This window comes from Lycorma delicatula, chromosome 10 (assembly GCF_047948215.1).
Source record: "Lycorma delicatula isolate Av1 chromosome 10, ASM4794821v1, whole genome shotgun sequence".
Taxonomy (NCBI): Eukaryota; Metazoa; Arthropoda; class Insecta; order Hemiptera; family Fulgoridae; genus Lycorma; species Lycorma delicatula.
In genome coordinates this window covers 87,810,485-87,834,156 of record NC_134464.1, presented here as the reverse complement: position 1 = coordinate 87,834,156, position 23,672 = coordinate 87,810,485, and the positions used below count along the sequence as shown (strand labels likewise).

The 23,672-nt window shown below is 32.1% G+C and overlaps 1 protein-coding gene across 5 annotated transcripts in view; it reads left to right on the top strand.

Moving 5' to 3' along the window:
• Window positions 1-23,672, top strand: part of LOC142331059 (uncharacterized) — a 174,113-nt gene that overhangs the window by 4,952 nt on the left and 145,489 nt on the right. The window contains exon 1 of one of the 5 annotated variants that reach the window (XM_075376699.1): window positions 1,597-1,750. The exons of 1 other annotated variant lie outside the window; for it this stretch is intronic. The gene's annotated coding sequence lies outside the window, so the exon portion shown is untranslated. Of the gene's footprint in view, window positions 1-1,596; window positions 1,751-1,792; window positions 2,011-23,672 lie in introns of those variants that run through there. 3 more of the 5 variants (XM_075376701.1, XM_075376698.1, XM_075376702.1) reach the window with 3 other exon arrangements.

The window sequence follows — 23,672 nt, the reverse complement described above, 5'->3', positions numbered from 1 at the left end:
TTAAGATACGTTTAGAAAATTCAAAATAGTAAACCGTTGTGGTGAAATGAAAATGCTTCAACCCAAAACAAAGGAAAACAGAAAAGCCGAATAGGTGACCCGTTCCAACAGTACAGTTAAGCAGTTAAAGATAAGGATAAAGAAAAGTTTAATTTAATATTTGTTACAATAAAAGAAAGCTGATAATACGGTTTTTTCTGATGCACGGCTTACACGCTCAATTTAATTAAAAATATTTTTAATTTTCTTTAAAGATAATAAATTTTCGTATATTTAATTCAATGATTCAACTAAAGCGCGCGCTCATACCGATTTAATTCTAGCCGGTGTGGCGGTACTTGCGGCCACGGTCGCCACTAAGTAAACAAATTCAGTTTCACAACTAATATAGAAAAGATTTCGCTTGTTCGTTCGACAGACTGATGTAACTCCTAGGCTTAACGCATCAGGTACTGAGTGGACCGGGTGATCTAGTTCGAGACGCAGCCAGACCGAGTTACGTTTTTACGCTTTAAATATTATTCATTTATTTAATTATATCGCTCAATTTTGACGTGACAACATACCATAGTTTAGAGCATTTTTTGCTGAAGGGGTGCGATTTTTCAAATACGTTTTTTTGCAAATATTGTTATTTTCTAATTAATAACAAACGTTATTAAAATCTAGTGATACTTAGCGTGACAGCCTAACCCCCTTGACCTTTTGGATGAAAATTTAACGGCATCAATGCCTCATATATAGAAGTAATCTGATCAAGTTTGTTCATCAAAATCGGTTTCGTAGTTCAGGTGATATAAGTTGATATGGAGACCAACACCGAACACATTTACGTACGAACATTGACATGCGGAAAATTTCCATCCGGTTTTTTTGGATTCCTTAGGTCATGATCCGTTGAAAACCGCAAATGCCAAATCGGACCGATTACAATATTTTCTTCTAGAAATATAACGTTGTTGTAACGCTATCTAGACGGAAAAGTAAAAATATTATTAACAAAACAATATTTACCTTTCTATCGGTCCTGATATTTATATCAATGTAGTATCTGAACAGTTCATCCGATTTCATATCACACTGTATGAATCACTTCTTTTAAACTTAAACAAAATTTCAGCACTCTCTCATTTGTTAGGATTCATGATTCAGAAATCGAATACATCATTAATATAAATGTGAATAAGATGATAGTGGTCAGAAATTGCGTTGTATTATTTTTTTTTTTTTTTAATTTCTATAACCATTTAAAAAAATATTTTATAAATTTAAAACAGATCAGATTTGAAATGAGAACTGAAAATAAAAACATTAATATTCTTAGATAGAATTAATTTAAAATGTTTCTTTTTTTTAATGAGGCTGATAAAAAAAACAGATTGATAACATTATTCAAATGAAATAATAAAAAAAAGTAAAAAATGAAACAGACGTTCATCAGTTGTCATTCTCCATTAAAATGAATCAACGGGAATTTTTATAGTCAACCTTGAATATATATTTGTAAATTACAGTCTTCTAAAAACTGCTATACATTCAGTTCTGTATTGTTATTACAGTAATTTTTTTTTATTTCCTAGTCACTATAAAATATTAATGTAATTATATATAATACAAACACTCATAGAAGTATGCGTGCGAGAATGTGTACATACGTCTGTACGTTTTGTTATTAAAACAATTACTGTATTTTCATATTTCTTCCAGTTAGTTCGTAGCTTAGCTAAGCTAGTCATCTTTTAACACAAACGTGAGTTAATATTATTATTAAAGTAAAAAGTATAATAAATGTATATTTATAATTATTTAGGCGTACATAGTGTATTTAAAACAAAATTGAAATGATTTATTTTTAAAATTATTAAGAAAAATCGGAGTTCAGTGAGTGTTATTTATAAAAAAGATTGTTTTATCATATTATCACAATAAATGCGAATAAGCTCAGATTACGTCAATACGATCAATATTATTACTTGAGTATTTATCATCAAACATACTAAAAATAGATCGGTAAGTTATAGATAGTTAAATTAATTTATAAATATTATCAAACTTATTTTCTTCAAACGTTACAATGAATTCTACTAAGTATATATTTATATTTAAATATAATAACACAGTAAGCTAATATACAATAACATAATTTTTTTTTTAATTTGAACTACTTAAATTACGTAGAACATCGCCATAAATTTAACGTTTATAAATTTGGAGATACACTATATTTGAAAAAACTGACACGTGTAAGTTGTTGCTGATGCACGGCTTACACTCACATACACATACAAATTAATTAAAAATATTTATAATTTGATGTAAATATAGTATTTTTTCGTTTATTTAATTCGATTTCGCGCCTACCGTATTTAATTCGCGCGGGTGTGGCGTTACTATCGGTTCTAACTAAACTAACGTAATTTCACATCTTACGTAGAACAAATTCACTGGTACGATTGATGTAGCCTCGCGGCTACACCAGACTGGTGTAGCCGCGAGGCTTAACGCACCAGATACAGAGACACAACCGTGCGACGGAATTTAAAACCAGGCCAGACCGAGTTACTTTTCACTTTAAATATTATACATTTATTCAATTTTACCGCTCACCTGTGACGTCATAACATAGTAGACGATTACAACAGCATTTTTTGAGGTGCGGTTGCGATTTTGCAAAAATGATTTTCATAAAAACTGATATTTTTTAATTGTTAACAAATGCGTCTAAGAAAGATATGACCTTAATTAGGGGAAATCTCGAAATACTGAAGGTGACCTTGCTCTATAGCCTCACACCTTAGACCTTCGAAGTTAAAAATTTAATGGCACCAATGCCCCATATATAGAAGTAATCTGATATAATTTGGACAAAATCGGCCCTGTAGTTGTGAATATATATAAGATAATTTAGAGGACACATAATTTAGAGAACACTGAACACGTGATGATTAACATCCGGAATACTTCCATCCTAATTTTTGGTTTTTTTGGGTTCTAGAAGGTTTAACACTATCACAGGAAAAAGTCGGCAGGATTGTATAACTTTCCCGGCTTCACTCAAGACAAATATTTTTTTTTCAGATACACTATTAATTGTTTTAAATAATGATTTTTTTTTTTTTAATTTATTGTCCGTCAAATAAATTATGAAATATAAATAGAAACTATTTTGGAAATCGATTTTAAATTAAAAAAGATCGAGCAAACAATATTTTAGAAATGTATTTCTATACTTTCTGTATAAGGAAAATCTTGTTCTTTAATATAAAATATGTTTAATGATATTAAAGAAATCTAATAAATTTGAAATCGGGTATCAGCTAAATGAGTTGTCCATAGGAGAAATTATGCAATTTGACTATTTTTCGCCCGTTTTCACCCATTATTTTTTCGCTCCAGTCTAATAATCTCAATCAAATCGCAGATGCTGTGATTCAGATCAAATAGATTTATTTTTATCGAAAATAGTGTTTTTTTTTTTGTTTTTTTTACCTACGGGTCCACCGATCAGGTACTGCTTCAGAGGATGAGATGAATGTCAATTTTTTTAACGTGTGAAAAATGCCACGCCTGGCCGGGATTCGAACTCGGCCGGCTATAAAAAATAGTTGTATTTTAAGAACCGCTACGATATTAAATGAATGAATTACGGTAGTAAAATTTACTTATTTTATAATTATTATTACCGTTGTTATTTATTGTTTATAGACATTTAAGAAATGTACGATTACTTGACGGACAGTATATTTGTTCAATCATGTAAACAGGTTCTTTCTTTTTGCTCTTATTTGTTGGTGTTGCTTCTTACCTATTGTTTATAAACATTTAAGAAAAAATAAATCATGATTTTTTGACGGTCAGTATGTTCGATCATGTAAGAATATTCTCAGCTAACGGGGAAGCATACACATACAAATTCCCTTTAGTAGGATAGGATCACAACCCGCCGGGTTGGACTGTGGTGAATGCGTCCTCCCAAATTAGCCGATTTGGAAGTCGAGAGTTACAGCGTTCAAGTCCTATTGAAGGCAGTTACTTTTATAAGGATTTGAATATTACATCGTGGATACCGGTGTTCTTTGGTGATTAGATTTCAATTAACCACACATCTCACGAACGGTCGAACTGAGACTGTACAAGACTACACTTCATTTACACTCATACATATCATCTTCGAAGTAATACCTGAACGGTAATTCCCGAAGGTTAAACAGGAAAAAGAGAGAAAAGAAAGTAGTATAGGAACATGGAGATCAACGAACTACGTTTACAGTAGTACTAAACGTGACCTAACCTAACAGTGAAATGAAAACGGGGAAATATAATAAGCGTGAAAACATTATATTTCAGTTCAATTAGATTGGTAATAAAGAATACTTTCAAAAAATACCTCAAATTGTATTAGACTTTTTTTTTTCAATATGATGAACCGCGGGACTCGAATATGTCATTTTATTCATTTTTTAATGTACCTTTACGAATCGCGTCGCTAGAAAGCAGTACTTGATAGTACTAGGTGGTGTACAAAAACTTGATAATTTACTTTAATAAAATTTCAATGAAATTATACTACTAATATATTAAATTTTCTTTTAATACATATTTTTACAGAAATAATAAAATTCTTATGATTATTCGTTGTTTAGTAAATGAAATCGAGCTTTAAGAGAGAATAAGAGCTTTGTAACAAATTTTCTTATTATATGGAACGCTTAAACATTGTTTATTATCTATTAATGTATATGTCTATTACATATATTTAACATGTATTTTTTTTAAAAAGAAAATTCTAAATTAATAACAGATTTTCATAATAAAAATGTAGCGTCTTACCTTTTTGATATCAGTATCGTTGTGTTAAAAACAGTTTTATTTATATTAGAGAAATTTTTTTTTTTTGAGCGGAAGAAATTATATCTGCGACTCTTACCGTACGGTTTACAATTTCACTGTAATTTTTTTGGGTAACACATACGTGTATAACAATAATTTTATGAATCGCCAACTTCCATGTACCAGCACAAGTCTTTGAACTTTGGTTTTTATGAACTAAATAAATAGCTTTGTACGTTAATTCAAATGTTTACATTTATATTTTTAAATTATGATCTTGTTTAAAAAATAATATCTTTCAACGTACGGTGTGCTTTAAAAGTAATACATATATATATATAAGCAGAAACACAATTACATTTTGTTTCCTCTTTACTAGTATTAAATTGTAAAATACCAGTAAACTTGCGGATTCCCAGCCATCTGAAACGGCAATGTAGTTGTAGAGAGCTAAAATTTACGTCAAAACGTTTTATAACATTCACCGCATTCGCTCTATCTAAATCGGTCAAACATTTATTGAAGTTTCTCTCACAGTCATGCTAGTAAAAAATATGACATCTCTTTAAATACACATTTATAAAATGCTCTTCGTTCTTGGTCATGAATAAATACATGTTTAATAAAGTTTATTGTATTCTGAATCCATTTCATACGGTTTAATATAAAAACGTATATCTGTTTTCTACTTTGTGAATATTTCCTAATGGAAAATAATTTTTAATTAATAAACGTTATATGAATCTGAAATTCGAAAATAGCGGTACTGAGTAAACAGTTTAAAAATTAATCAGAATAGCGATAGACGAAACATGCAACTTACACATTCGTACGCGTGGATGTACGTACACCATAGCCTATGCATAATCAAAATAAAGATGGTCTTCAAAGCACTGAATGGAGGTTTTCATGATTAAATTAATTCCACTATCGACTTTTACATACAGAAAGAATTGTAATATTCTACGTTTAATCATAAAAAAAAAATTGTGACAAAGGTATCCGACATTTAACAAATTGTTTGTATAATAAAATCAAAAACGATTGATTTTTTTTTTACCTATTTTTTTACAGATAACTAAATTGAAAATTTATCGTTTGAAAGAAAAACAAAATGTTGATGTAGATTTAAATTTAACATTCGTGAATTCTGTAAAAACTAGTAGTTATTTTAGAAATTAATAGACTGAATTATCCACCAGTACCGAATCTCATCTATTATCTGGAAAGGATTTTGGATTATTTGTAAATTATGTTAAACTCTATTTTTTTTCCAATTTCCTCCAATTCTCATTTCCTATAAATTTCCCAAAATATATATCAATAAGTGAATTACAAAATAAACTTTTATCCCGACAGGAAAACAGGAGGAACTGTTAAAAATTATAAAAAAAGTTTCGTTGAAAGTTTTATACAGCTGAGTTTCATCGCTTGAATTTTTTTGTTATAATTTATCCTTAATCTTTAAATCATACAAAGCGTTTTGTTTACAGAAAGGTAAAATTTCCGGTACCCCATTAAAAAAAGATATTTATTAAAAAATTATCCGGCCCGTCTAGCCAGAACCTGAACCCTCAGCGCCCAGGTCGGCCTAGGCGAACCCCAGAGCCACCTTACCGACTCCTCAGGGCCTTCAGGGGCCACGGAGGCTACCCCAAGGACGCAGAGCTTGCTTCGCTCGCCATTACCGTCTTTCAGGGGGACAGCGCCTTGGACACCCGCAGAACTCGCTTCGGTCGCCATTCCCGTCTATCCGGAGCACACCGCCCTCTGGACCCTGCACTGTTCATTATTCTCATGTTTGTGAGGGTAATACTGATAATAACAATTAAAGTATCCAGGCTTTATAGAAACCTGAAAAAGAAACTAAATTACAAAAGACAGAATGATAGTAGCATCTACGCTAACTAAATTACACACACCTTTGACGACGAAAAATACAGTAAAAGGATTAATATTTTTTCCTTAATGAATATCTTTAATTTACAACTCACCTCTATTGAGGGGGGGAGGATGAAATAATGAATATTTTTAATATTTTAACTTTCAAGGAAGCTAAAGCCTCAGTCTGTGGCTTAAATCCTTCCATGGTATAATACGAATGTATCCTAAAAATTATAAAGAATTTGATCGATTGATTTTTCGTGATTTTTTCCAAATGAAATATATCTAAAAAAAACTGCTCAGGTATGCCAAGAAATATGGGTAAAAATTTGGTTGCGATTGATCGAGTAGTATTTTCGTTTATACCGAACAAACAAAAACCCACCTCTTCTTTATATCTTAGTATAGGTGTTAGCTATATTTTTTTTTTTTTTTTTTGATTTAATTTTCTATCTAAAATATATCTTTAAATTAATTTTTAAAAATGAATAAAAGGGAATGGATTTCAAATTTGTGTTAATAGTTTAAACATATTTTGCATCCTGAACTAGCAATCGCCAAAAATTAACTTTTAATAGAGAAAGTAATAATCTGGAAGAAATAACGCAACGCTGGAATGATTTCAATCGTGTAAATCGAATGAAGATTTTACTAAAACATGTTTCGTTAAAAAAAGTATGCCTGTTATGTGTAATCCTGTACAATGAGAAACCTAGCATAAAATCAGGGTAATAAACTCCAGTAATTATAAATCAGTTTATGGTAATCCCGTACAAGAAAAACCTGCCCGGTGTTTTTAATCTTACTTTATTTTAAAAACTGAATAACGTAAGCCATCGAAAAAGTTTCAGTTTTATAAAAAAAGCCAAATAAACTCGAAAATAAAATTCAGTAATTTATAGATGTAATAAACATACGAGTACAATAAGTACCTACCGCTCACTACTAAAAATTATCCCACCCGCCTACAAATAAAAATTGTAATACAATACAGTTTCCCATTAAATTTTGTAACATTCCCAAATCAGTATACTATATTTTTTAAAAATAACAAAATGCTTCCAGTGACAAACATTTCTTCTAAAAATCATAATAAAAAAGCTTGTATGTACTAATGTACGCACATAAGAAGTGCTACGTTGGCGTGAATAAAAAAATAATTTTTTTACGCATTCAAACCAATTTGAACCGAGTCAAACGATCGATAGACGACATTAAATTCCATGAATAAATAACACCTAAATTAAATTAAATAATGTTTATTTTATACAGTTTATGAAGTATTGAAATATTTGTTGTCATATAAAACAAAGTTCATCGAATATATTTCGATTAGTTTAGCTCCATTAATTCTTCGGATGAAGACTGAATAGGCAAGAGGGTTATCAACGGCTTATCACATAAAAATATGATACAAATAGTTTTATTTTATAAAAGTGTATTTTATAAAAAAATTTGTTTTTGGTAAATTTAAAATTATTTATGCAAAATCAAAATTTTATCTGATGTGTGCTATTTTCTGTCATTAAAAAATATAATTTTACTCGTAAAAAATAATACTTACATAAATATAACTCTCAAATCTTGATAAACAATTTTCAGAAAAAAAAATGTACGCTGCAATATAAATAAAGTTTTATGGATATGAACAACAGTATTCACAGTTTAAAATATCCGTCTTCAGAAATTCGTGTATATAAATATATATTTATTACGATTTCTGTTATGTTTACAACATGTGCTAATCACTTAATCGCATTGAACGACTGACTGAAGTAGACACTGCAAACTGATCCGCTTGGGCCTGCACAAATCTTCATGGTGTGTTACATCGGCGCGTGCAACTTCCGTAACTTGCTGAAAATACACTGTGATCAGTTACTCCTAACGCGACAAAAGAACTATAGCTTCAAAAAGTGTAGAAATAAAATTCAACTTTTCTTTCAAATTTAATTTGCTAGAATCATGCAGCTGTCTTACAAACTGTGATCGTCAGGGACTCAAAGTATTATTTCACGAATAACACTTTCAAATATAAATTACTTATCAAACAAAAAAAAAAAGTGTAAAAAGGTTGGTATAATGGTAAACTCGTCGTCGTAAATTAGCTGATTTGGAAGTCGAGAATACTCAGGTTCATATCCTAAAAAAAGTGGTAAATTTTATTAGGATTTGGAGACTAGATCGTGGATACCAATGCTTTTTGGTGGTTGGGCTTCAATTAACCACAAGTCTCAGAGATAGTCAGCCTAAATTTGTTCAAGATTACACGTTTCCACCGGTTGGTCTAGTGGTGAACGCGTCTTCCCAAATCAGCTGATTTGGAAGCCGAGAGTTCCAGCGTTCAAGTCCTCGTAAAGCCAGTTATTTTTACACGGACTTGAATACTATATCGTGGATACCGGTGTTCTTTGGTGGTTGGGTTTCAATTAACCACACATCTCAGGAATGGTCTAACTGAGAATGTACAAGACTACACTTCATTTACACTCATACATATCATCCTCATTCATCCTCTGAAGAATTATCTAAACGGTAGTTACCGGAGGCTAAACAGGAAAAAGAAAAGATTACACGTTTATCGGTACAGTTGCATTACACTAAGTCGCTAATGACTTTAATTGTTGATACAACTATAAATAAAAATATCTTCTAAAAAAAAGTTACAACATATCTAGATGAATCTAGATTGAATCAATCTAGATGAATTTAAAACCAGTCTTGGAGATTAATATAAGCAGTAAAAATATTAATTAGATCCCCCCCAGTGGTTCCTAAGTATTCAGTGAAATCGGTGCGTACACAGCGATATTCTGATTTAAACATAAAGATATGTTTTTTCCATAATATTAAAAATGAGAAGAAAAACTTAAGGTCCCACAAATCTAATTCTACGGCATGAAAAAGTACGAAAATAAAATTAATATTAAAAAAAGTATTAAATATGAAAATAATAAAAATTAGATTATTTATAAACCTTCTTTAGTACTTTAGACTTTATATACATACTTATAGTTAGTTATAAACATACTTTTAAAATGATAAAAAAAAGAATTACTAATAAGAAATTCAATGAACCCGTCAAAAAAAAACTACTACTTTATAAAAAAAGAAATTATAAGTTCCTCTCATTTTTTTGTATATAATAAATTTCGTTTTAAGTAATTCATGTTTATTACGTAACACTAATGAAGAAATTTTAAATAATATACGTTACCGACGGAAAGCTCTTATTATGCCACACCGCATTGTTATGATTAATGATATTTAACATCTGAAAAAAAATACAAACATTAATTCTACAACATTTTCCAGTATTAAGGAACGATAAATTAAAATGAAAAACATAATCTTATTAAATAGATATTTAAAAAATATTTCTATTCTACGAAAACCTTCACGTGGAATTACCATTTTTTCACAAAATTGTTTCTTTTTAAACGCTCACTGTAAACGATCTACTCGGCCGATTTCTGAGCTGCCGATGTTGTAAAAATAAAAAAGTCAAATTTTACAACACTAGTAACGTAAAATCTGAATATTGCCATCTAATGGTGACCTACCTTTGAACCCAACAGATTAATTTTTTAATGCGGTAAAACTGCTGCATTCGGTACGGTACTACCTTGTGAAGCATCAAAATAATTATTGCTAATCCAAAATATAATCCGTTTAAAATAAGATCAAACACAATAAAAAAAATAGTAAAAGAGAAACAAAATTTCAGTTTTTTTTTTAACATACAGAAGAAATAACAGATTTTATATGTAAAAAAAATTCTTTTAAACTCGTAATTCGTCCTTCGTAAACACAAGAAAGAAATATACAATAGCAAAAGTATTTTTCTTTTTGTATAAATAACTTAATAAAAAAATCACCGGTTTCAGAGCAGCAGTTCAAGAGCATCAATTTGTTAAATAATTTTGTGTTAAACTGAAAGGCGAATATACCGAAATAGAATATTTAGACGCAAATAAATAAATTACAGTTACGTTTATTCATAGTTTGTTTTAATAATTCTTCAAACAAGATAATAAAAGTAGTTTTAAGAGATTATTATTATTTAATGTAAGTAATAATATATTTTAACTACCGCACACATTATTGCATTAGAGTATGCATTTGGCAGGTGTAAAAGGGATCTTTAAAAGCTTAGAAGAGTCCATAATACGTTGAATCAAGTTCAGCGGATCAGTCCATATTGGAAGCGAAATGGGGGAGGATAGAGGATATTGGTTAAATTATTTTATTATACTATAAAATAATTAAAGTTGGTTTTTCTAGAACGAACAATTTACAGTCAGCGCTGGAGTACAGCTGAAAAGGATGTCAATAACATACATTCCATTACGTCATTATTACTTTTACAATTTTCAAACAAGAGACGTTCATCAATAGAAATTGTAAATTCTTAAGCGCACCTGTACCGTCTTGTGTGTAGTAGACAGCTGAAGTTTGACTCGAGAGAACATTTTGTACTTTGATGGGGTTATTTCTCACTTTTGCCTTCATCTTACACAAACCGAAATATACTTTAAAATATGCTTACTTATACTCTTTCATACTTAACGGTTTTTGATTACACAGCAATCAGGGATTTGTATAAATTTCTTTACCTCAATGTATAAAAAACTTTTATTGTCCATCGTTTCTAAAAAGTAAGTTTCATGTCGGTCTGGGTATTCTCCCCACTGTAACCAGGGAAAAATGTTAAAAAAATTTCTGGGAATTTTTTTTCTTCGTATGTAATAATAAAGCACGCAACATATCTATTTTTTTAAGGCTTCATCGAAATTTATTAAAAAAGCATTTTTTTCGTTTCTGATATCAAATAAAACAAATACGTTTAAAAAATAAATAATTAAAAACAATTTCCTTTTAATTTTGAACATTTTTATTAACATCAGGTAACGAGAAATTTACCTCATGAAATTTTGAAATGTAATTTTTAACTGGAAAATCAAATACAAGTTATTTGGCCTAAAAAATCGACGATTCCAATTTATATAAAATTTATAATTTTAAAATAAATTTTAAACGAAATAAATAAAATTTGTTTATTTGACAGACGGAATGATTTGAAGTACAGAATAAAATAAATTTTAATTTTTTTGGTCTTGTACTTTTGAAAGAAACGGTTTAGTTCAAGAGATTGTAAAGTTAGAAATATTGTAAACAAAATAACTTTAATAAAAATAACCTTTAAAAAACTTTACAAGCCTCAATACAAAAAAAAAAAATTAAAAAACATGAATGTACATTTACACGACTGCTCAAAAAGGAGTGTAATGTATTTTGGGTAAATGTTAGTTTGTTCCACCGTAACAGCTCAACGGCTGAACCGATTAAGATGTATGAACCCACGTTGGAATCCTTACGTTACCGGGAGTATCATAGGCTATATAAATATGTATATAATTTTATATATATATATATTAAAAAAAAATTATACTATGTACAAATTGTCACCCGCGCGCTCTTTAATTGTTTTACATTAAGAAAGTTTGTCATGTTTTTTTTTGCTGTTTTTTTAATTTTTATCTCTTGTTTAAGTTGTTTTGTTTTTAAGATGTGCGGGTATCGACTGCTGTGATTGTTTAGCCCGAACGGAAATTTGTATCGTATGAAAAGATGCAATGCCTGACCGGGATTCGAATCCAGGATATCCGGGTGAAAGGCTGAGACGCTACCACTCGCGCCACGGAGGCCGACAAAATATTATTAATAATATTATATTGTTAATTTTTGTCAAAGAAATATCGTTTGGTTTTTCCTTCTTCTAAAACATCAGAATACAATTTTTGCGTAAAATTAAATAGCATATAACCTAATAATGCAACAGTATTTTCATTTTGTACCGTGATTTACATTTTAAATTTAATTCCTTTATATATTTCTGTTATGATAGGAATAAAGATGGATTTCCCATATTAAAATTCTGTTTACCTTCGTCGCTATTAAAATTCAAGCTGTTGCTTAAATATGTGCACATCAACTTGCATAGAATAACACACGATACACTTATACATTCACTTTTTCTATCAAACTTCGATTTATTTAGCAAATTTAGTTTCCGTATTGCTATTAATGTTACTTTATTTTCACTCGAAAATATTTTTCACTTTTAGTTCCAGATCAATAAATAATTATATTAACAATCCAAATTACTTACTACGCTATTATATATCGTCTGTAGATCTACATAGATCTCTACATAAACCACAATATTTGTTTGTTAATCTCTGTAGCTGTAGTAGTTGTAGACGAGTCGACACAAATGACAAATCGCTAATGAAAATTAAATAACTATTTTTAAGAATAACAAGCATATCATTCCGGTGTTATTAAGGAAACATCGGGAGCAAAGTGATTTCCTATGCTGACTTATTCATTGAGCCAAACGTATGATTGCACACGGGCACTTCAGCCCACTGAAATATAAGTAATTTTCAACCCTGTAAGTGACACTACAGTGTGATGTACATCATTACTTTCAGAAAACTCAGTTCAAACTGATTATCGACTCCGCCAGGTGCTCTTTACGTGCCGCTCAAAATATGAAAGACAGACAGATAATACGAAGTAAGAATTAATATTAAACGCAGTGCTTCAACTCAGTAGGGAAAACACAAACAAATGTTATTAAAAATTTATTGTACGGGTATATGATTAATCAATCTATCATTTCGTATAGGCTACCTCTTACAGGCTTCCCAACGCAACGAAATTGTAATACGAATCAAAACGTTAAACAACATCTAGAACAACGGATTTTTTGTGGATAAGTGGCAAACCTGATCTAGGACTTATTGTATGTTTAGAGCATGAAGGTGCAGTCCATCTGAATCACCTCGATGAAGTCAAAGCATTTCCGTGTATAAGTAACCTACCCACAAGGGTTTCATCTTGCCTTGAAGCATCCCGCTATGTGGCAATGCCATTCGTATCATTTCCCTTGTGACGGTAAACAAATATGTAGCATGATGCATGCAGAACCTACTTGTAACCTCTTATCTTTTGAAAGTTTTATGTATACGATAATTACTGTAATTAAGATATATTTTCTAAAGAAATGTTTGTACATTACAATTTTTTTTTTTTTGTCTTCACTGATTTGACTGGTTTGATGCAGCTCTCCAAGATTCCCTATCTAGTGCCACTCGTTTCATTTCAGTATACCCTCTACATCCTGCATCCCTAACAATTTGTTTTACATATTCCAAACGTGGCCTGCCTACACAATTTTTCCCTTCTACCTGTCCTTCCAATATTAAAGCTACTATTCCAGGATGCCTTAGTATGTGGCCTTAGTCTGTCTCTTCTTTTAACTATATTTTCCAAACGCTTCTTTCTTCATCTATTTGCCACAATACCTCTTCATTTGCCACTTTATCCACCCGTCTGATTTTTAACATTCTCCTATAGCACCGCATTTCAAAAGCTTCTAATCTTTTCTTCTCCGATTGTCCAAGTTTCACTTCCATATAAAGCAACACTCCAAACATACACTTTCAAAAATCTTTTCCTGACATTTAAATTAATTTTTGATTAAACAAATTATATTTCTTACTGAAGGCTCGTTTCGCTTGTGCTATTCGGCATTTTATATCGCTCCTGCTTCGTCCATCTTTAGTAATTCTACTTCCCAAATAACAAAATTCTTCTACCTCCATAATCTTTTCTCCTCCTATCTTCACATTCGGTGGTCCATCTATGTTATTTCTACTACATTTCATTACTTTTGTTTTGTTCTTGTTTATTTTCATGCGATAGTTCTTGCGTAGGACTTCATCTATGCCGTTCATTTTCTTCTAAATCCATTTTACTCTCGGCTAGAATTAGTATATCATCACCAAATCGTAGAATCTTTATCTTTTCACCTTGTACTGTTACTCCGAACCTAAATTGTTCTTTAACATCATTAACTGCTAGTTCCATGTAAAGATTAAAAAGTAACGGAGATAGGGAACATCCTTGTCGGACTCCCTTTCTTATTACGGCTTCTTTCTTATGTTCTTCAATTGTTACTGTTGCTGTTTGGTTCCTGTACATGTTAGCAATTGTTCTTCTACCTCTGTATTTGAACCCTAATTTTTTTTTAAATGCTGAACATTTTATTCCAGTCTACGTTATCGAATGCCTTTTCTAGGTCTATAAACGCCAAGTATGTTGGTTTGTTTTTCTTTAATCTTCCTTCTACTATTAATCTGAGGCCTAAAATTGCTTCCCTTGTCCCTATACTTTTCCTGAAACCAAATTGGTCTTCTCCTAACACTTCTTCCACTCTCCTCTCAATTCTTCTGTATAAAATTCTAGTTAAGATTTTCGATGCATGACTAGTTAAAACTAATTGTTCTTTATTCTTCACATTTATCTGACCCTGCTTTCTTTGGTATCATTACTATAACACTTTTTTTGAAGTCTGACGGAAATTCCCCTTTTTCATAAATATTACACACCAGTTTGTATAATCTATCAATCGCTTTCTCACCTGCACTGCGCAGTAATTCTACAGGTATTCCGTCTATTCCAGGAGCCTTTCTGCCATTTAAATATTTTAATGCTCTCTTAAATTCAGATCTCAGTATTGTTTCTCACATTTCATCCTACTCAACTTCCTCTTCTTCCTTTATAACACCATTTTCTAATTCATTTCCTCCGTATAACTCTTCAATATATTCCACCCATCTATCGACTTTACCTTTCGTATTATGTATTGGTGTACCATCTTTGTTTAACACATTATTAGATTTTAATTTATGTACCCCAAAATTTTCCTTAACTTTCCTGTATGCTCCGTCTATTTTACCAATGTTCATTTCTCTTTCCACTTCTGAACACTTTTCTTTAATCCACTCTTCTTTCGCCAGTTTGCACTTCCTGTTTATAGCATTTCTTAATTGCTGATAGTTCCTATTACTTTCTTCATCGCTAATATTCTTATATTTTCTACGTTCATCCATCAGCTGCAATATATCGTCTGAAACCCAAGGTTTTCTACCAGTTCTCTTTATTCCGCCTAAGTTTGCTGCTGCTGATTTAAGAATTTCCTTTTTAACATTCTCCCATTCTTCTTCTACACTTTCTACCTTATCTTTTTTACTCAGACCTCTTGCGATGTCCTCCTCAAAAATCTTCTTTACGTCCTCTTCCTCAAGCTTCTCTAAATTCCACCGATTCATCTGACACCTTTTCTTCAGGTTTTTAAACCCCAATCTACATTTCATTATCACCAAATTATGGTCGCTATCAATGTCTGCTCCAGGGTAAGTTTTGCAGTCAACGAGTTGATTTCTAAATCTTTGCTTAACCATGATATAATCTATCTGATACCTTGCAGTATCGCCTGGCTTTTTCCAAGTGTATATTCTTCTATTATGATTTTTAAATTGGGTGTTGGCAATTACTATATTAAACTTCGTGCAAAACTTTATAAGTCGGTCCCCTCTTTCATTCCTTTTGCCCAGCCCGTATTCACCCACTATATTTCCTTCCTTGCCTTTTCCAATGCTTGCATTCCAATCTCCAACTATTATTAAATTTTCATCCCCTTTTACGTGTTTAATTGCTTCATCAATCTCTTCGTTAACACAGTCTACCTCATCATCATCATGGGCGCTTGTAGGCATATAGACGTTAACAATCGTTGTCGGTTTAGGTTTTGATTTTATCCTTATTACAATGATTCTTTCGCTATGCGTCTTTAAATACTCCACTCTCCTCCCTATCTTCTTGTTCATCACGAAACCTACTCCTGCCTGCCCCTTATTTGACACTGAATTAATTACTCTAAAGTCACCTGACCAAAAGGTACATTACAATGTAAGTGTACATTACAAACGATAACAAAAACTCTAAATGGAATAAAAGGGATTAAAATTACTTCTTAATTTGAAACTAAGTAGCTGTGAATATTTGCGAGGATAAATAATTCTGGAGGCGGTGAACCATAACAAAAAACCTACAGGAAACTGTTTGCCTTGTATTACACGTAGGATAACAATAAAGTTGCAAATTTCAATCGAAAAAGTTCAAAATTTTTCCAGGATTGTGTGATACGAGACATTCTGGGAAAAAAAAAGAATTAACCTCAGATTTTAAAATACAACTTTTTTCCTGTCCTGAACGGTAAGCACTAAAATCTTCCCACGAGTTCACAATTTCAGTCGATTGACATTTTTAATGTTTTGATCGTTACCTCCGCACGTCAAAACGAGATACCAGTCACTCGTGGTACCATAAATACTCGTCGAAGTGTTTAACTCGCTGGCATATTTTATTTGATTATTTGATCGCCTAATTTAGTCTGTGCTACCGTTAGAAACGCATGTTGACCCGCGTCATATTTCAAACAATAAATATCCCGTATATTTCAGACGATTGAAATGTTCAATAGAAATCCCGTATAAAAATATCGGTAACATTCCTCGTTTAAATCTGAAGTTCTAAAGGTTGTCGAAATATTGAAAAGGATTAATTTTAAAATAAATCGCTACAGTGACCACATATACTAAAACAAATCAACTGAAAAATTTGTTCTAACCTAAATTTATTCTAAGTTTTGTTGAGAAGAAATAACATTTACTTATACGAGAATAACAACCACTGTTTGGAATTCTGTTGTGCTCTATGCAAAAATGGTTTATAGCAGCTGCTCTCGCGTTAGCTCTTTCTAATTATTTTTATTTCAAAACATTATACCTTTCCCAACCGCTATCTTTCATAACTCGCTATAGATTAATAATTTCGATCTCCTTGTAGATTTCTTTATAGCAATGCCTCCCTTCGACATTATTTTTTTATTTTCGTTTTGCCGGATATACCTCACTACATGACTAATTTAATTCATTCCTCTTTTTTGTTAAACTTTCCAGAATTCATTTTCCTCTATATTTTTTCAAAATTTACATTACAATGCTTTTATTTTTAGCATTCTTTTGAAGCTGCATAATTAAATGAATGAAAGCCTTATTTTTATTTCCCGATTACACACATCTCGCATTAATAAACATGCTGACCCCCGCAGGGAAGGACACCCACTTTGTGACGATTCCGGTCGCAGCACCATCCTCTCCATTCCTAGCCCTCATGGGCTTTACCGGAGGTCATCTTTTAAACTTGATAATACAACAGAATCATCAGTTTGGATTCTGTCAGGATGCCACCGACGCAAACGTCTGTCAGACGTTTCTGTCAGTGAATTTACACAACCTACTATCGCCTTCGTATGGTCTCTTTCAACCAAGAACACCTAACACAACTAACAATCCTCAACTATTAAATTAATCGATTCGTGGAAGCGCTAACCCCGCGCCTTCCTCTAACAGTTTTACACAAAAAATATTCCTGTATCTGACTTCAGGATAAATCAAAAAAACAGATTAAAAAATTTAAGCCTCTATGAAAATATACCCTACTTCTCTCTGCTTTGATCCGTTTTCGATGACAAGGTCAATGGCAACGCTCCTACTGTGCAGCTCCCATCACAGAGTTCTCCACACATTCATTCTCATCCTAACAGCGAACATTTCAGCTGACCGGGGCTCGATGCCAAAACGCCTACCTTGGCGAAGTAAGCCCCAGGCGGGCCCTTGGAACCCGGGTTGCTATTTTATCTATATATTCCTAACAGCATCAGATCCCCTCGAGGCACCCTCCGCAGGGCTAAAAACGTAAGGAAACCGGCCACTATTTTCCATTCCCTTTTGGTCTTCCAGTTAACTTGCAGATCAAAACCAGGATCGATCCTTGCAAACTCTCTAGCTACTTGAGTGAGTTCCGCTTCGTATCTGGGGCAAACATATAAGACACGGTGTACATCATCAATATCCCGACACTCCAAACACAAGCTTGAATTAATCAAAGCAAATCTGGCCGACCTTTTTCGAAGGTCACCATGCCCAGAAAGAAACTGTGTAATATGATGCCGATTTAGTGAAATCCACTGACTACCTGCGTACTTCTCACATCAGGAAAAATACCGTGCGTGTAACAGCCTTCAGGCGATTCGGTCCACCTGACCTGCCATAAATGGAAATCTTGGTCGTCTATTTCTTTTATGCGCCCAAAGATAAGTTGGTCACCTTCTTTGCATCATAATGTAATTGGCGCTCAGTCGCATGGATATCATCTACTCTCCAAACATAACTGTAATAGTCTCTTTCGCCAAGTTTCCATTAAGTTGTATTAGTACTTAACAAATTCTTCCATAAGCCGAATCCTTATTTTGCCTTATTTTCCGTAAAATTTCTTTACTGCTTTTAGTGTTGCTGGTAATTCTGTTCCTCAGATAAATAAATTCTTTCAGTTTACGATCATCGATATCCCTTTAATCCTTTTCACCATTTAGTACAATAAGTTCCAAATTCTTCCTTGGTACATTTTATAACTTCAGATTTCCTCACTGCTTATTCTTAAGTTATATTACTACAATTACCTCTTATTATTTCCTCATTTTTTTATGTTTAATATCATTTATATTTTGGGCATCTAGTTTTCTTAAAAAAAAGAGAAGTTGTTTACTATCCGAAATATTAGCGTGAAATTATTTGTAAAGTCATTCAAAATTTAAAGTTACGGTTACAAGTATCATTATTTAATTTGTATATCCATACACGAATGTGACTATTTATTTTTTCAATTTTATTTTACGCGTAATACAAGGTAAGCGTTTTCATCTTAATCATTTAGCATTCTGTTACAAGAGGCAGTCGCTGCGCTAACAAATCGTTTATCCAGGCAAATATTTATGTGTTTAAAAGTTATACTAAAAAATGATTTTACTGCATTCAGATTTCGGTTTTCAGTTTTAATGTTCAAATGTTCCATAAGAAAATATATGTAAATTACAAATGATTAATGTATTTGTTACAGTAAATTTGATTAATCCGGTGATTATGCAAATTACAAGTTAATATGTATAATCGCCTCCAATGTTATATATATATACCAATTTATTAAATATACCGGTCATATTCTACACATTAAAATAACTTCTTTTTTTGTCTTCAGTCATTTGACTGGTTTGATGCAGCTCTCCAAGATTCCCTATCTAGTGCTAGTCGTTTCATTTCAGTATACCCTCTACATCCTACATCCCTAACATATTCCAAACGTGGCCTGCCTACACAATTTTTTCCTTCTACCTGTCCTTCCAATATTAAAGCGACTATTCCAGGATGCCTTAGTATGTGGCCTATAAGTCTGTCTGTTATTAAAATAACAACTCGACTATAAGTAGTAATTACTGAATATATTGTTTAAATAATCAAAACATTACTGTTAATTAGTATATGTTAGCGAGCTTAGGTTGTGTTTGGTTAGATTAAGTTGATTCCGTGTATTGACGAATAGTACATAACCTAACCAAATATAATCTACACTCGCTAACTTCGTTTTTTTTTCCGCTAACCTCGTCTAATAACGTTAATTTATACAAAATATATGTGCTTACTGCTATATATTAATTAAATTCTCCAACGTTGGAGGTGATCGTACATATTAACCAGTAATTATGCGCAATCACCGTATTAATCAAATTAACGTATAACATATACACACAATTTTCATAAATCTTAAAATACGTAGCACATATAATGTGAAACATCTGCCAAAACTCACAAAAAAAAAATCAAAATATTTGAATACACCATTAGTTTTTACGGTAGTTTATATATTTGTAAGAATATAAAGCTAAATAATAATCTTAAAAAAGATTTATGTTTAAAAATTTCATATTGTTTTTATAAAACGAATAAACTTTTATGTCAATATCTAGTAAATAATTTACATTCTAGTAGGTCAGCTACTTGGTAAAGAAAATAATCAAGTTTAAATACTATTATTTCGGTCATCAGGAGATTTTTTAAAAAGATTAAGTTTGCTGTTAAGACTACATCAATGCTTAATCAGTAGATGTACTCAAAAGCTGTAAATAAGGGTGGCTTCACATTTCAGAAATCATATCCAACGTCTCAGCTGGTAAAACCGATAGCGCTTGCATCATAGCTGTTTCTTAGAGGCACTAAATTTCTATCAATTTTATATACGAGTAAATGTGGCCCCTGCCTGGAGGTCAGTTCGAGAAATTAAGAGGAGCTGTGGGGTTTTACAGTCATTCCAGTGTATACTTGCGATCGCGTCAGCTATGGCACACCGACACAATCCGGGGCAGCGGTCGAAGTAATGGCCGGTGTACCACCGATCAGCCTTAGAATTAATTTGATTTGCAGAATTCAAGATGGAGTTTCAAGAAATAGGGAAACCAAATAACGCTGGAAGAATGGCAGGCGTACTGGGAAGCCTCAACTAAACGAGCGTGGACCAGGCGTCTGATACCCTTTGTCCGGACGTGGTGTGGGGGGTGTCATACTTCCTCCGCAGTTCCTCTCGGGCCACGGGGGATTTGGGACATACCTAAACAGGTTCAAAAGAAGACTGTATATATTGTGTAGCGGAAGATACTCAGGAACATGTGTTCTTTGTTTGTGACAGATGGAATGTTGTTAGGATCTCGCCTGAACTAACCGGCTTGACACCGGAAAATACGATAGAATTTATGTCGAAAGAAACTAGACAACGGGAACTAGTAGCGAATATTCTCAGTGCGAAAGAAATAGACGAGAGAACTGGAATACTGGCTGTCTGAGCTGGGAACACGGTAGGATTTCTACAGTGCCGCCGCCGGAATGATAGTTTCTGGGAACAAGTCCTCTGAGAGAGACAGAAGAGCACGACTGGAGGACGAAGGGGTGAAGGAAAGCTTCCTGCTGAGCTGTCCGCGCTTGCGTGGATCGGCGACGATGATGACGGACGGAGAATCTGAATCCCCTGAGTCTAAAGGCTTCCGCCGGGGCCGTGGTAATGCTTCAATGCCGGTCCGGCCCCTGACGGGGGGTTGTTGGTGAGCGGGTTTAGGTTTAGTCGGTGCAGGAACACATACGCACTTTAATTGGTACCTTGTGGAACCTGTAGCGAGTCCGACACTTCCCCTTAGTGGGCGTACGTAACTGGTATTCCCCCTACTCACAAAAAAAAACTAAAAAAAAAAAAGAAAAAAAGTACAACTTGTAAGCGCGTTAACATTGGAATGTGTTCCAATAATATATGTAAAATCTAAAGGTGGGTACTCCATACAAGCTGCCTCCAAATGCCTCCTCAACATCGCTCTTATTACCCGACTTGTGGAACAGGTGCTACTGGTTGCGACAAAAGTAAGACCTCCAAATGATACAGACTTGTATTTATTATTACTTTTTTATAATTGTTTATTCGTTTATTTTTGCTATAATTTATTTATTTAAATTTGTCGTTTAATTATTAATTTAATCTGTTATTATTTATTCTACTGTATTTATTTATTTGAGCTACTTTATAAATTATTTTATATGAAATCATTTTATGTTTTACGTTAATAAAATATAGTACGAATTACCGTTTCATTAAATTAATTTTACGTTTATTCCAACTTAGTGTCTCTGTAGTGTTCAATATATTTAATGATTATAATTATATATTACTTTTACTCACGTTTCTTTAACACTTTATTTATTTAAGTACTTTTTTGTACATTAATAATTTTATTTTGAATTTTTGTAGTCCTACAAACCTCAAAAAAAGTTAGATATTGATACATACGTGCTAATTAAAAATAATTTTCTAAAAATAACAACGCCACGTCAAAGAAAATCAGAACATTATAGCCTATAAAAAATAAACGACTCATTTCATATACTTATGTATTAGATTATTGTTGCTGTTTATAGCAAAACCTTATTTTAACAATACTTCTTCTTTTTCTGTTTAGCCTTCTAAACCACCGTAAGGTATTAATTCAGAGGATGATATGTATGAATGTAAATACAGTGTAGTCTTGTAAAGTCTCAGATCGACCGTTCCTAAAATGTGTGGTTAATTGAAACCCGACCGCCAAACAATGGTATCCACGATCTAGTATTCAAATCCGTATAAAAGTTTACTAGGATTTGAACTTTAGAACTCTCGACTTCGAAACTAGCTGATTTTTGATGAGGAGTTAACCACCTGATCAACCCGGCGGGCTAGTTTTGACATACTTAAAAAATATATATACTTTCAATAAATAATTTCATATACATCTTGAACAAAATAATAATTTTATTTCTAAGAGCAAGTTACCAGAACGTATTTCGTTACTACAGTAATACAGTTATAATTATTAGATACGGTACAAGTCATTGCAAATTAATTGTTATACTTCTGTAATACACTATGCTGCTGGAGTAAGAAGACGCTCAGTGATGTTAAGAACAGCGGGGGGCGGGTCTATAGCGTACTACAGACCCGCCTTCAGATATTACTTACGTTATAGTAATCCCTCATTTTTAGAATTATTATTTTAGTTGAAGCGCCTATGTCAATAAAATAAATTATAATTAGACCTCCACGAATGTCCATCAAGTTCATTCAAATCGTCTACTTGTACATTTTTAGAGCTCGCTCATTAGTATTTTTTATTAACGTTGTATTAATATAATTATTAGAAGGCATATCTAAGAATATATATATTGTAACTGAATGTACATCAACCGCATTTTAGTATAAACAAACTTGTTTTTTAAAAACTAAACGTAATTCGTTAGAAAAGGAATTTAACTTACGTAAATAAAGGCCCTACTGTCCAGAATAACAAATCATAAAACACAAAATCAATTTGATTCATTAATTTATTTTTGCTTGCCAAAAATAAAAACCGACGTAGTTTTTTTCATCGAAGAAAGTCGAACTTTGTTCAGAAAGTTTTACGTTATAACACTTATCTTATAATATCTTAAACTTAAACATCAACAACGGTAATAACTTTTTCCTCGGTAAACATGTTGACATCTCGATATCGCTCACTGTTAACCTAAATTTAGCTACCCGAATGGAGTATGTACTTACGTATCCGAGAGAGTGTGATTACTACATTTTTTTTTAAT